This window comes from Sinocyclocheilus grahami, unplaced genomic scaffold (assembly GCF_001515645.1).
Source record: "Sinocyclocheilus grahami isolate Dianchi unplaced genomic scaffold, SAMN03320097.WGS_v1.1 scaffold1076.1, whole genome shotgun sequence".
Taxonomy (NCBI): Eukaryota; Metazoa; Chordata; class Actinopteri; order Cypriniformes; family Cyprinidae; genus Sinocyclocheilus; species Sinocyclocheilus grahami.
Genome location: NW_015506255.1, coordinates 280,678 through 292,986, shown reverse-complemented (window position 1 = coordinate 292,986; position 12,309 = coordinate 280,678). Strand labels below are relative to the sequence as shown.

Here is a 12,309-nt window from a genome sequence, read left to right as displayed (position 1 = left end):
CCAGTTGTGATTCGCGCTTGGAAGAATTTGAGAGAGTCTGTGAGGAATTGCGCTCTGACAACAAATTTCTCCGTGCTAAGGTGAATGACCTGGAGGGCCGTTCTTGCAGGCTTAACTTGAAATTTGTGGGGATCAAAGAAGGAGCAGAGCAGGGTCATCCTACTGCGTTTATAACTGAGCTGATCTCCACGCTGTTTGGCCAAGATAAATTTCCTAAGCCTGTCAAAGTGGATCGCGCTCACAGGTCGTTGCGACCGAAACCTTCAGATGACGAGAGGTTGCGTCCGATCATCGCGAAGCTACATCACGACCGTGATAAAGAACTGATCCTCCGTCTGAGCCGTGAGAACGCTCCGTTACGTTACATGGGGAAACCAGTGCATATTTTCCCGGATTACACAGCGGAGGTTGCCTCAAAACATCGCGCATTCGGATCGGTGCTGAAAGTTTTAAGTGAAGCGGGGGTGACCTGCTCTCTTCTTTTTCCTGCAAGATTGCGAGTTAAACACAAAGATGCCATCTCAATGTTCGACTCACCAGAGGAAGCACGAAAATTTGCGGACTCTCTTCCTGCCAAATGACGTCTCTTTAGTGAATCTGGGCTGCTGCATTGGTCTGACTAGGGTAGACTGTAAGAGCTCCATTAAAGTTACTTTTTTTTATCCTTTTTGAACTTGACGGTTTATGTTTTGAACTTTGTTAATAGCAGGGGAGCATGATAGAGACTTGTTTGTTTTTTTCCCTGTTGATTTTGTTGTAAGTCCTCTTGTTTTCTCTCCCTGAGCTCTGCTACCTTCCAGGTAATGGGTGAGTTTTGCCGTTTCAGTTGGGGAAACGGATGTGGGTGGGGGGTAAGTTGTGATGGGGTTTTCCAGACTATTTGTTTTTCAGAGTTTATTGCCTGCTTTTATACATTACCAATGTTACTCAACTTAATTGATAATGGATGATGCATATAGTTCTGTTGGTGGGACAAACATCACATTTATATCTTGGAATGTTAGAGGTATGGGACACCAGATTAAAAGAGGCAAAGTATTTGCACATCTTAAATCCCTCTCTGCTGATATTATTTTCCTTCAAGAGACCCATATTAAACAAACAGAACAGAGACGCCTTAGATCTAATTGGATCTCCCAAGTATATCAGTCCTCCTTTTCCTCAAAGGCTAGGGGTGTTGCCATTTTATTTCGTAAATCCATCCCTTTTCGTTTGTCAACTGTCATTGCTGATCCTGCTGGTAGATACATTTTAGTATCTGGGCATATAAATTATTTTCCAATTACCTGGCTAAACATATATGGTCCAAATTTTGATGATCCTAATTTCTTCAGAAAGGTTTTTGATTTGCTTCCTGACCCCAGTTCTACAAATATAATAATTGGTGGTGATTTTAACTGCTATCTTGATGCCTATTTGGATCGTTCTTCAACACAAGCCAATCATATTTTACACTCAGTTAGCACTTCTAAATCATCTATGTAAATCTTTGAATTTAGTTGATATTTGGAGATTACAAAACCCATCTGCTAGAGAGTACTCATTCTTTTCATCTGTACACAAATCTTACACTAGAATTGACTATTTTCTTGTTGACTCTAAACTTATTCCAAATGTTATACAGACTAAGTATAATAATATTATAATTTCTGACCATAGCCCGATTACCATGGTGGTTAAGCTTTCTCTTTCTCAGTCTAAGTACTGTTGGCGTTTGAACCCTGGTTTATTATTACAGGAGCAATTTAATACATACACTTCGTCTCACATTAAGCAGTTTCTTGAATTCAATGACAAAGGCGATGTGTCTGATTCCATTCTTTGGGAGACCTTTAAGGTAGTAGTGCGGGGTAATATAATTGCCTATGAAGCTAGCAGGAAGAAAGTAAAACGCAGACGTCTGGCCGAAATTGAAGCCCTGCTTCCAGCCATGGAGCAGGCATATAGATTGTCCAAATCCCAGTCTGATCTTAATGCCATGTTAAAACTGAAATACGAATACAATAATATTTTGAGCGAGCAGGCTAGTAATATGCTTCTTAAAATTAAACTCAATCAGTTTGAGATGGGTGACAAACCTGAAAGATTACTTTCTCGGCAACTAAGAGGTATGCAGGCCAACAGAGCTATTTTTAAAATTAAGTCTGGCTCTGGTGTGCTGCTAACTAAACCAAAGGTTTAATGCTTGTTTTTTGGAATTTTATAAGTATCTTTTTACTTCAAAATGCAATGTGCCTGACTCAGATATTACTGATTTTCTTGATTCTATTGATGTTCCGAAGCTTGGTGAGGCTGCTAGAGAGGAACTGGATAAAGAGTTCACATTGGATGAAATTTTGAAGGCTATTAAATCTTTTCCAAATGGTAAGGCCTCAGGATCTGATGGGTTCTGTATCGAATTTGATAAAGCTCATGCAGATATAATTGCCCCACTACTGCTTAGAATGATAAATCATTCTTTTAAAAATAAACTGTTCCCTGATTCTCTCTACGAGGCAAATATTTGTCTATTATTGAAAAAAGACAGGGATGACACTGATCCTTCCAGTTATAGACCATTAAGTTTGCTTAATTGTGACCAGAAGATTGTTGCCAAAGTATTGGCTAGCCGTCTGAGCAAACACATTGCCTCAATAATTCATCCTGACCAAACTGGTTTTATTTTGGGTAGATTCTCTTTTTCAAATGTTCGACGCCTGTTAAATGTTATGTATAGTGTAGACTCTCAGTCTAGGGTTGCCATTATCTCACTTGATGCCGAAAAGGTTTTTGACCAGATCGAGTGGCGATATTTATATTTAGTACTAGATAAGTTTGGGTTTGGTAAAAATGTTTGTACATACATTAAGATGCTTTATGCAAACCCAAAATCTGCAATACTTACCAATCTGGATAAATCGGACTATGTTCCTCTTTATCGTGGGACAAGGCAGGGGTGTTGCCTTAGTCCCTTATTATTTAATCTGGCTCTGGAGCCTCTGGCTATAAGTATTCAGCACCATTCTTCAATTAGTGGCATTACAATTGGGTCTGTAGAGACCAGACTCTCCTTATATGCAGATGATTTGCTATTATTCTTAAAAGATGCTGTTGATTCTTTACCCCCCCCCCCCCTAATGGATTTGATAAACCATTTTGGTTCTTTTTCTGGGTATTCAATTAACTGGAAAAAAAACATTTTCATCCCTCTTGGCAGTCATTTTCCTAATAATTTTTAAAATTGTTCATGATCATTTTACTTATTTAGGTTTGGTTATTCCCACAGACCCAAAAGACATATTTAAGCTTAATTTTATGGCTGCAATAAAGAGTCTGAAATCTACCATTGAAAAATGGAGGGTCTTGCCATTGTCCCTAATTGGCCGTGTTAATGCTATAAAAATGGTGGCCCTTCCAAGGTTTTTATATTTGTTTCAGAATTTACCAATCTATCTGACAAAATCTTTCTTTAGAAACCTAGATTCTATAATTTTCTCTTTTATTTGGGGCTATAAGGCACATTGCATCTCTAAGGCTCATTTAGAAAAATCTAAAGAGCTGGGTGGATAGGCAATGCCAGTTTTTCAACATTACTTTTGGGCAGCAAATGTTAGGGCTTTGATGTATTGGAATCATGGCTTGCCTTGTTCTGATCAGAGGGCGGCGCATACTTCTAGCTGGATTCTTGTGGAATCTCATTCTTTAAAGAGAAGTTCTCTCCCTGCTCTACTATTAGCCAATTTGAGTGTTCCTTTAAAGAACATCACTAAAAATTTTGTAGTGCATAGCTCTTTAAGGATATTGAAACAAATTAAGAAATTTCTTGGTGTCACGCTGCCCTCCCTTCATTCTCCCATTTGTGAGAATCATAATTTTACATCGGCTTTGAGTGATAGAACCTTTCAAGTGTGGAATAATAAAGGTCTTTCCGCATTTAACTACTTGTACACAGATGGTCACTTTTCCTCCTTTGATCATCTTCTTAGTAAATATCATCTTTCTCATTCTCATTTTTTTCGTTACTTGCAGATTCGGCATTATGTTCGGCAGACTTTTTCTGACTATGAGATTCAGCAGGAAGAGCATTGTTTCTATAATTTAGTGCGACAAGCCCCAGACTCTCGGCATATGGTTTCACAATTTGTTTCCCTGTTCTCTACACAGGTTATTACATCTTCTGATTATGCTGGTATCAGCTTATCTGATAACCTTTGGTCTGAAATCTTGAAGAGAATACATAGCTGTTCCATCAATGCAAGACTTCAATTAATTCAGTTTAAAATTGTACACAGATTGCATTATTCTAAAACCAGACTCCACAAGATCTACCCAGCTGTGTCTCCTATGTGTGATCGATGTCAAGTTGCAGAGGGAACTTTGTCTCATGCTTTTTGGTCTTGCCTGAAACTCCAGAGATACTGGGAAGATATTTTCTCTTGGTATTCAGTGGCATATGATCAGACCCTTCCTCCTGAAATGGAATTGGCCATTGTTGGCTATTCTGACACAGTTTCCTCTTTGCCTTATCATTTGCAGTTGGCATTAATGTTGGGCATGGTTGTGGCCAAGAGAATTATATTAAGGGATTGGAAAGCCACTGCTCCCCCATGTTTTCAGAAATGGCTTGTGGAGATGGTCTCCGTTTTAAACCTTGAAAAAATTCGGCTTAACGAATCAAAGTCTCTTAATTTTTCCAAGATCTGGGGTCCCTTCCTCCAATATTTACAGAATAGTTGAACTTAAAGATTATTATACTATATAGTATAGTATTGATCTGTTATGGCTATGATTTCTGTGGTGATTTTTGTCCCTGTCCTTGCATGATCTATATTCATTTTATGTATTTTATTTAGGCACTTTTGTCATTTATAAATTCGTCTGGCTTTTTTTATTTGTATTTTTATTTTGGGTTCGGGGGGGGGGCTGTGGTTCATGCTGTTTGTTTGTTGTTGTTATAAAACGAATAAAAATAATATGGCAAAAAAAAAGAAAACGGAGCCGTCAAGTCGGACACTTTCTGCTCCCGTTAGTGACGCTCACGTGGTGTTTGCATACTCTATCACAGATGAAGTGAATTAAATGCAATATTTGTCAAATACACAGACATTTCAGAAACGTTTTCATGAGCAACAGAAACACTTTTTATATACTGCTTAATTCAGCGCCATCTGTTCAAGAATAAAGTTCAACGTAAATATATACTATTTAAATACTAATAAAGTGGGGGTATTTATGCTTTCATGATAAACGGGACTCAGTATAACATTGCGACTACAGTAAAAAAGCTTTTAATGTTCTAAAAACACAGATTTATGAGCAGTATTGGATTTGAAGATGTTAGAAACACGTCATTGTTGTCATGCGGTGAATTTGGACAATTGTGAAACAGCTGTGTCGTCATCAGCGCTCCTGCAGTCGCTCTGATAAAGCTGTGCCAGCTGAGTCAACCGGCTGCTCTCGAAACGATATTGCGGTACTTTGATGCCACACGTGACAGTGACATAGTGCCGATCAGTTTGCGCGGCGCCGCATAAAGTCGAACGTACCGTCTGCCTTGTGTATGTGTCATATTCTGATTGGTTGTCCTGGTCATGTGTCTTGTTTCCCATTGGTTTGTTCTTGTCATGTGACCCTCTTGTTTGCTATAAGTAGCCATCATGTTGCCATTGTCTCTCGTCGTGTATTGAAGTTGTAACCCGCTGTCGGTGAGTCTAGTCTGTTCATGCCAAGTCAAGTCCAGTCAAGTCTGTGTATCTAGTCTTCGTCTGTTTGGATTATGTTTGGATGTTTGGATCACCTGTAAATAAACTGCACTTGGGTTCTCACTTACGCTCGCCTTCAGTGGATGATTCGTTACAGCTGACCCCGCCCCTCTCCTCAGTGGGGTGACGAGCAGACTGTAAACTTCAGCTGCAAAACTTGTTAACTAGCACATTAATAGGAAAGGAGATTTACAACGATTAAAAAAAAAACCTTATACTCACTTCTTCTGTAGATGAAGCTGGATCACAAATTATTTGCGCGAAAATAGACACATTTAGGGAGATCGTGGATTGGCGAATTCCCTTAAAAACAAAAGTAACATTAATCCTCTGCGTCTTCAGCGGCTCAGAAGTCAGGGATAAATGACGACTGCTATGTTCATTATTACATCCAACAACAAAACATCTCAATCGCTTAGGAGACATTCTTGTCTTCCCCTGCACCGGAGTCGACACAAGGCCGGGTCTAAGGTAAGACGGCCTTGTCAATCAACTATCATGGGAGGGGCCTGTGGAGAACTACGTCATTCTGACAGGAATCTCAGAACAGCCTGATTTGAGAAAGGGGATTTTTAAATAGGGATTTTAAAAAAACAAACACTGGGTGGATTTTTATCATTATAGGGTGGATGGGTACACACACTTACAACACACATTTATGTTCAAACAACAACAAAAGTTAATTTTGCATCTGATAACCCCTTTAAGTCTAAAAGATGATTAAGCTTAATAGTTAATCAACAATACTAAATTATATATCCACTGTTTTGAGTTTTTTAATCCAATAACTAATACCTCTCTTTTGTCAGAACTAAATAGGAAAATACTGACCGTTCAATCTTTGATATCACTAATGTATTCTGATAACTTGGTAAAGTGTAAATAACAGCATCTTTGTCAGGAAACACTAGTGATGTTACGTTCAACACGGAGGCTCCAAAGCTTGTATCAAAAAACAACACATTTCACATTGAAGCACTGAATCGGAGCTCGATTCGTTTTGCCAAAAACACGTGATCTATGACGTCCGAAGCTTCATTCGTCAGAAAACCAAGTGAGTGCTTCAGTATCTGGTTCAAACGAAGTGAACTTCAGCGCTGTTTCTTTTACATTATATTACATTAATGCACTAGCATTGCTTTTTTTAAAAATCATAATTTATATGTTAAGCTCAAATGAACATTTCCCATTAAATAATAATCTAAGAACTGAGGCAGAGTTAAAATAGACAGATCGCAGATTTGATTTATGAATTAGTTTGATTTATTTGACTTATTTTAGTGGCAATACACCAATACAAATGAATGACTGTGACAATGACCATTATTTATATACAATAAAATAAAAGAAAGAACAATTTGTAGAACCAGATGTGAAACTAGCAGCTGTAATGGAATGCAGCACTTTGGAAGGTGTTATTCATTTTTATAACCATTAGATGGCCACAGAATAAACCATGTTGAAAAGCTTTTCTGATACAATTGTGTTGAAAGCTTCGTTGGTTCAGAATGCTTCACTTCACCATCACTAGGAAACACTCACAGAATCTATGAATCCAAGGGCAGCATTTAATAATGTAATACAAAATCGTAATCCACATGAGACAAAAGGACAAAAAGCATCACACAAGGTGAACCAAAACTGCCACCAACAAAGGCACAGAGCAACTTTTCCACAAACAAAGCTTAGTCAGCATAGTATAAATTCAGGTGAGCTAAATCACCCACAGCTGTAGGCAATGAGACTTGATAGTCCAGGCAAAGGGTGATGGGAGATGGAATCCAATGCAAACAAACAACAGTTCAGAAGAGTGCCCTCTGGTGGCTTTCAAGGGCAAACCAGTTGCTGGCTGTGACAATCTTACATAAAGAGACTGATTACAGCCAGAGGGATTTCCTTAAGAAATGATTTCAAGAGGTTACAGGAAGTCTTCTTTAAAAAGCCTGAACAGGTAATGATTTCCAGCTGAATTAAATGTTGCACTAGCCAATACTAGTCAATCATTAACTTTTACTTCATAAATATTGGGTAGACTGAGCCTCATGTAATCATTTTCAACAAGACAAGATTCAGCATGAGTATCCAGGTAAGTCAGTTTCTTCATTTCATTTGCTTTATATTTTTCTAGAATTCTCTGAGCCAAAATTGGAAGAAAAAAAATACAAAAGAAAAACAATTTAACAATGGAAAATTACAGAAAGCTTTCAATTTTCTTAGAACAATAAATATAAAAACTTAAAAATTAATTTTCATATGCAGTGAAATCTATATCTACTTTTTAAAAGCTTATTTATCGTAGCTATATTTCAAGTTTGATTCCATATTTGATCAGATTTTCATATTGTTTCTACATTATACAGGACATTTTTTTCTGGTTGGCTAGCAATAATAGTCCATTCTGTCCATCACTAAACCAGAGGTCCCTGGCTAAAAATGATATTTTTTTCTGCTTCAAAAGAAATACACCCGTGTGAAAAAGAAGTGCACTAAAGTATACTTTTATAAAGTGTACTTATTGTGGAAATTATATATTTTAACCCTCTGGGGTCAAAGCCCGCACTGGTGCGGTCTGTGTCATATTTTCTTGATGACCACGAAAAGAACTAAAAAAATACTCCATCATTTTTGATCGTACAGATAAGAATAAGGTATCGTTTGAAACTGCAAATGGTCTACTTTTATTTGAGTATAGTCATAATAACAACAAAACAATGTGCTTTTGTAAAATAAAGAAAATAAACAGTGTGCATTCTCTGCCGTCTCGGTCTCTGTCACCTCTCTTCACAGACACATAAATAAAACAATCTGAATCTCCGCGAATACCTTCTTCAAAGACATGAGAAATATATGTATAGAAAGCTTGAAATGTCTTCTTTTAAACGAAGTAAGCCACGTCAAAAACAAATATTCTTTGTTAAACTTATCCATATGAAACCAACGCAATGTCCAGTTTTTCCCATCTCAAATCATTATATCTAATGTGATCACGTCCAAGAGCCGATTGCGCTTTTCAAATTCTAAACATCCACATGAGACGCGCGGACATGTAAAAGCCCACATCACCGCTGTAAAAAACCGTGAAGAGCTCATTCTGGCTACTTTTTGTTTCTGGAAGACGCGCTGAGAGGAATAACCCAGAATATACCTCAGAAGAAGAAAACAACGCGATGCGTCGCACAGCTAAATCCAGTAGAGGATTGTTATTGTGTTATTGTGACAACTTGTGCACATTTTACTAGTTAGAATTTTCCCAAACTATAATTCCTGACTACATGTATGAAATCAAGTGAAACATTTGGAAATATGTCATTTCATTGTCTAAATGTCTCACAAAGCCAGGATGTTTGTTTAATGTTTTTTTTTAAAATATGAAACCACAAGATATAAAAGTAGTGCGAGTGTTCACACTATGAATGAATGTTTGGCACAAAGGTGTGTTACTGTTCAATTCTCAGTGTTCAGATCAGTATGTTCAATCATGTGTCCATGACCTTCACTGTGTATATTTTTATTATACTGTGTTGTAAATAAAATACAAATATTAATCAAAAACCCACATTATTTTACTTTCTTACCTGCCTCATTCACATTCATATTGATGGCCCATTATGGGAGGCCCTTTGTCTCTCAGGTGTGAAACACTAAATATTCATGGAAATTTTCATTCCCTCGATATACAGGTGCATCTCAATAAATTAGAATATCGTGGAAAAGTTCATTTATTTCAGTAATTCAACTCAAATTGTGAAACTCGTGTATTAAATAAATTCAATGCACACAGACTGAAGTAGTTTAAGTCTTTGGTTCTTTTAATTGTGATGATTTTGGCTCACATTTAACAAAAACCCACCAATTCACTCTCTCAACAAATTAGAATACTTCATAAGACATTTTTTGTGAATTGTTGGCCTTCTGGAAAGTATGTTCATTGTACATGTACTCAATACTTGGTAGGGGCTCTTTTTGCTTTAATTACTGCCTCAATTCGGCATGGCATGGAGGTGATCAGTTTACCTAAGCCCAGGTTTCTTTGACAGTGGCCTTCAGTGCATCTGCATTTTTTGGTCTCTTGTTTCTCATTTTCCTCTTGACAATACCCCATTCTCTATGGGGTTTAGGTCTGGTGAGTTTGCTGGCCAGTCAAGCACACCAACATCATGGTCATTTAACCAACTTTTGGTGCTTTTGGCAGTGTGGGCAGGTGCCAAATCCTGCTGGAAAATGAAATCAGCATCTTCAAAAAGCTGGTCAGCAGAAGGAAGCATGAAGTGCTCCAAAATTTCTTGGTAAACGGGTGCAGTGACGTTGGTTTTCAAAAAACACAATGGACCAACACCAGCAGAGGACATTGCACACCAAATCATCACAGACTGTGGAAACTTAACACTGGACTTCCAGCAACGTGGGCTATGAGCTTATCCACCCTTCCTCCAGACTCTAGGACCTTGGTTTCCAAATGAAATACAAAACTTGCTCTCATATGAAAAGAGGACTTTGGACCACTGGGCAACAGTCCAGTTCTTCTTCTCCTTAGCCCAGGTAAGACGCCTCTGACGTTGTCTGTGGTTCAGGAGTGGCTTAACAAGAGGAATACGACAACTGTAGCCAAATTCCTTGACATGTCTGTGTGTGGTGGCTCTTGATGCCTTGATCCCAGCCTCAGTCCATTCCTTGTGACGTTCACTCAAATTCTTGAATCGATTGTGCTTGACAATCCTTGTAAGGCTGTGGTTCTCTCGGTTGGTTGTGCATCTTTTTTTTTCACACTTTTTCCTTCCACTCAACTTTGTTAACATGCTTGGATACAGCACTCTGTGAACAGCCAGCTTCTTTGGCAATGAATGTTTGTGGATTATCCTCCTGGGTGTCAATGATTGTCTTCTGGACAACTGTCAGATCAGTAGTCTTCCCCATGATTGTGTAGCCTAGTGAACCAAACTGAGAGACCATTTTGAAGGCTCAGGAAACCTTTGCAGGAGTTTTGAGTTGATTAGCTGATTGGCATGTCACCATATTCTAATTTGTTGAGATAGTGAATTGGTGGGTTTTTGTTAAATGTGAGCCAAAATCATCACAATTAAAAGAACCAAAGACTTAAACTACTTCAGTCTGTGTGCATTGAATTTATTTAATACACGAGTTTCACAATTTGAGTTGAATTACTGAAATAAATGAACTTTTCCACGACATTCTAATTTATTGAGATGCACCTGTATACTCTCAAATCAATATGTTTTCTGTGAACGAGTGAACAGGATGATTTTCACATTTTGTAGCAAAAACTCACATCCTGTTCTCAAAAGTCTTGTGAGCAAATATTCTGTATGTGTTTTATGGCCTTATGTCAGTGACTTAAAATGTGTTTTTCACTAACCAAAACGTTGTTTTCTCAAAAACACATGTACATTCATGTTGCCACATATCATTGTACCCCAGTCTGTGCTGAATACGGAGTTATTAGACTGTATCCATTAATATTTAAGATACTGAAAAAACAAACAAATGTCAGGGCATGTCAAAACTTCTCTTGGGCCCCAAAAACCCCCTAAGACCCCAGAGAGTTAAAAGAACACACTTAAGTGCAAATTAAATGTAATGATTTTGCCACTTAAGTACATTGTATTTGTAATCAATTTCAAATGTATCACATTTTAAAGTTATTTTAAATGCAATAAGTTGAACTTGAGTGATTTTTTTTAAACCACTTGAGTGGGACTTTAGTACATCTTTATATGTACTTTTGTAACAGTGGTTTCCCTACAGTGGTTCAGGCTGTAGGACTGCCGAAGGACTAAAGAAACGTTATCAGCATGATCGCATTTCTAGTCTATTACTGTCACGGAGATGGGTGTGCTATAGATCAGGCAGGATGACGAACATGAAGAATACAATAATATTTAATAAATCCACAACAGGTAATCCAGACAGGGTAATCACACGTAGCACAAGAAGTAGACGTCAACAGTAACTGACCAATTAGAATACAAGAGACAGGAACTGATATAGGGCAGATAACGAGGGGCAGACAGGTGAGCACAATGAGGTGATTAACTAATAAATGAGAACAGGAACAACCAAATAAGGACACAGAGGGAGAAACTACCATCAACAGTCCACAGGGGTGTGACAATTACCACCCACTGCCACTTATACCAACGGTGGAAATAAGCGCAGCTAGAATAGCTAAATATGTGGGAGAGCATTGCTATTGAGTGACTATATTGTATTGCAATAGGTAGCACTTCAAAGTTAATATTGAATCAAGACTAGTTAGCACAATTTATAACTGAAATGGTTTAATAATAGCATTTTGTTGTGGTTACACGAGAGAGAGAGAGAGAGAGGTAGCAAAGGAAAGAAGGACAAAGAAAAAGAGGGCGCGCGACAGTTGCAAACTTCTTTTATCCCTTCCTTGACCATGTGACTAAAAACCAAATGTAACAGCTTTTGCATAATGGGTGAAGCTGTAATCTAATGATTGGTCAGTTTGAATGTGTGACAATTAGCAGACCCCCCCCCCCCCCCCCATCCCAAACTTGACCTCCCGCACCTTCGAGGAATACACACC

General features: G+C 38.0%; 1 protein-coding gene across 1 annotated transcript in view; it reads left to right on the top strand.

Moving 5' to 3' along the window:
- The first annotated feature begins 7,808 nt into the window (after positions 1 to 7,808).
- The window catches only part of fasn2 (fatty acid synthase 2), a 32,858-nt gene continuing 28,357 nt past the window's right edge, over positions 7,809 to 12,309 (top strand). The window contains exon 1 of the mRNA XM_016251916.1: positions 7,809 to 7,827. The gene's annotated coding sequence lies outside the window, so the exon portion shown is untranslated. The remainder of the gene's footprint in view (positions 7,828 to 12,309) is intronic.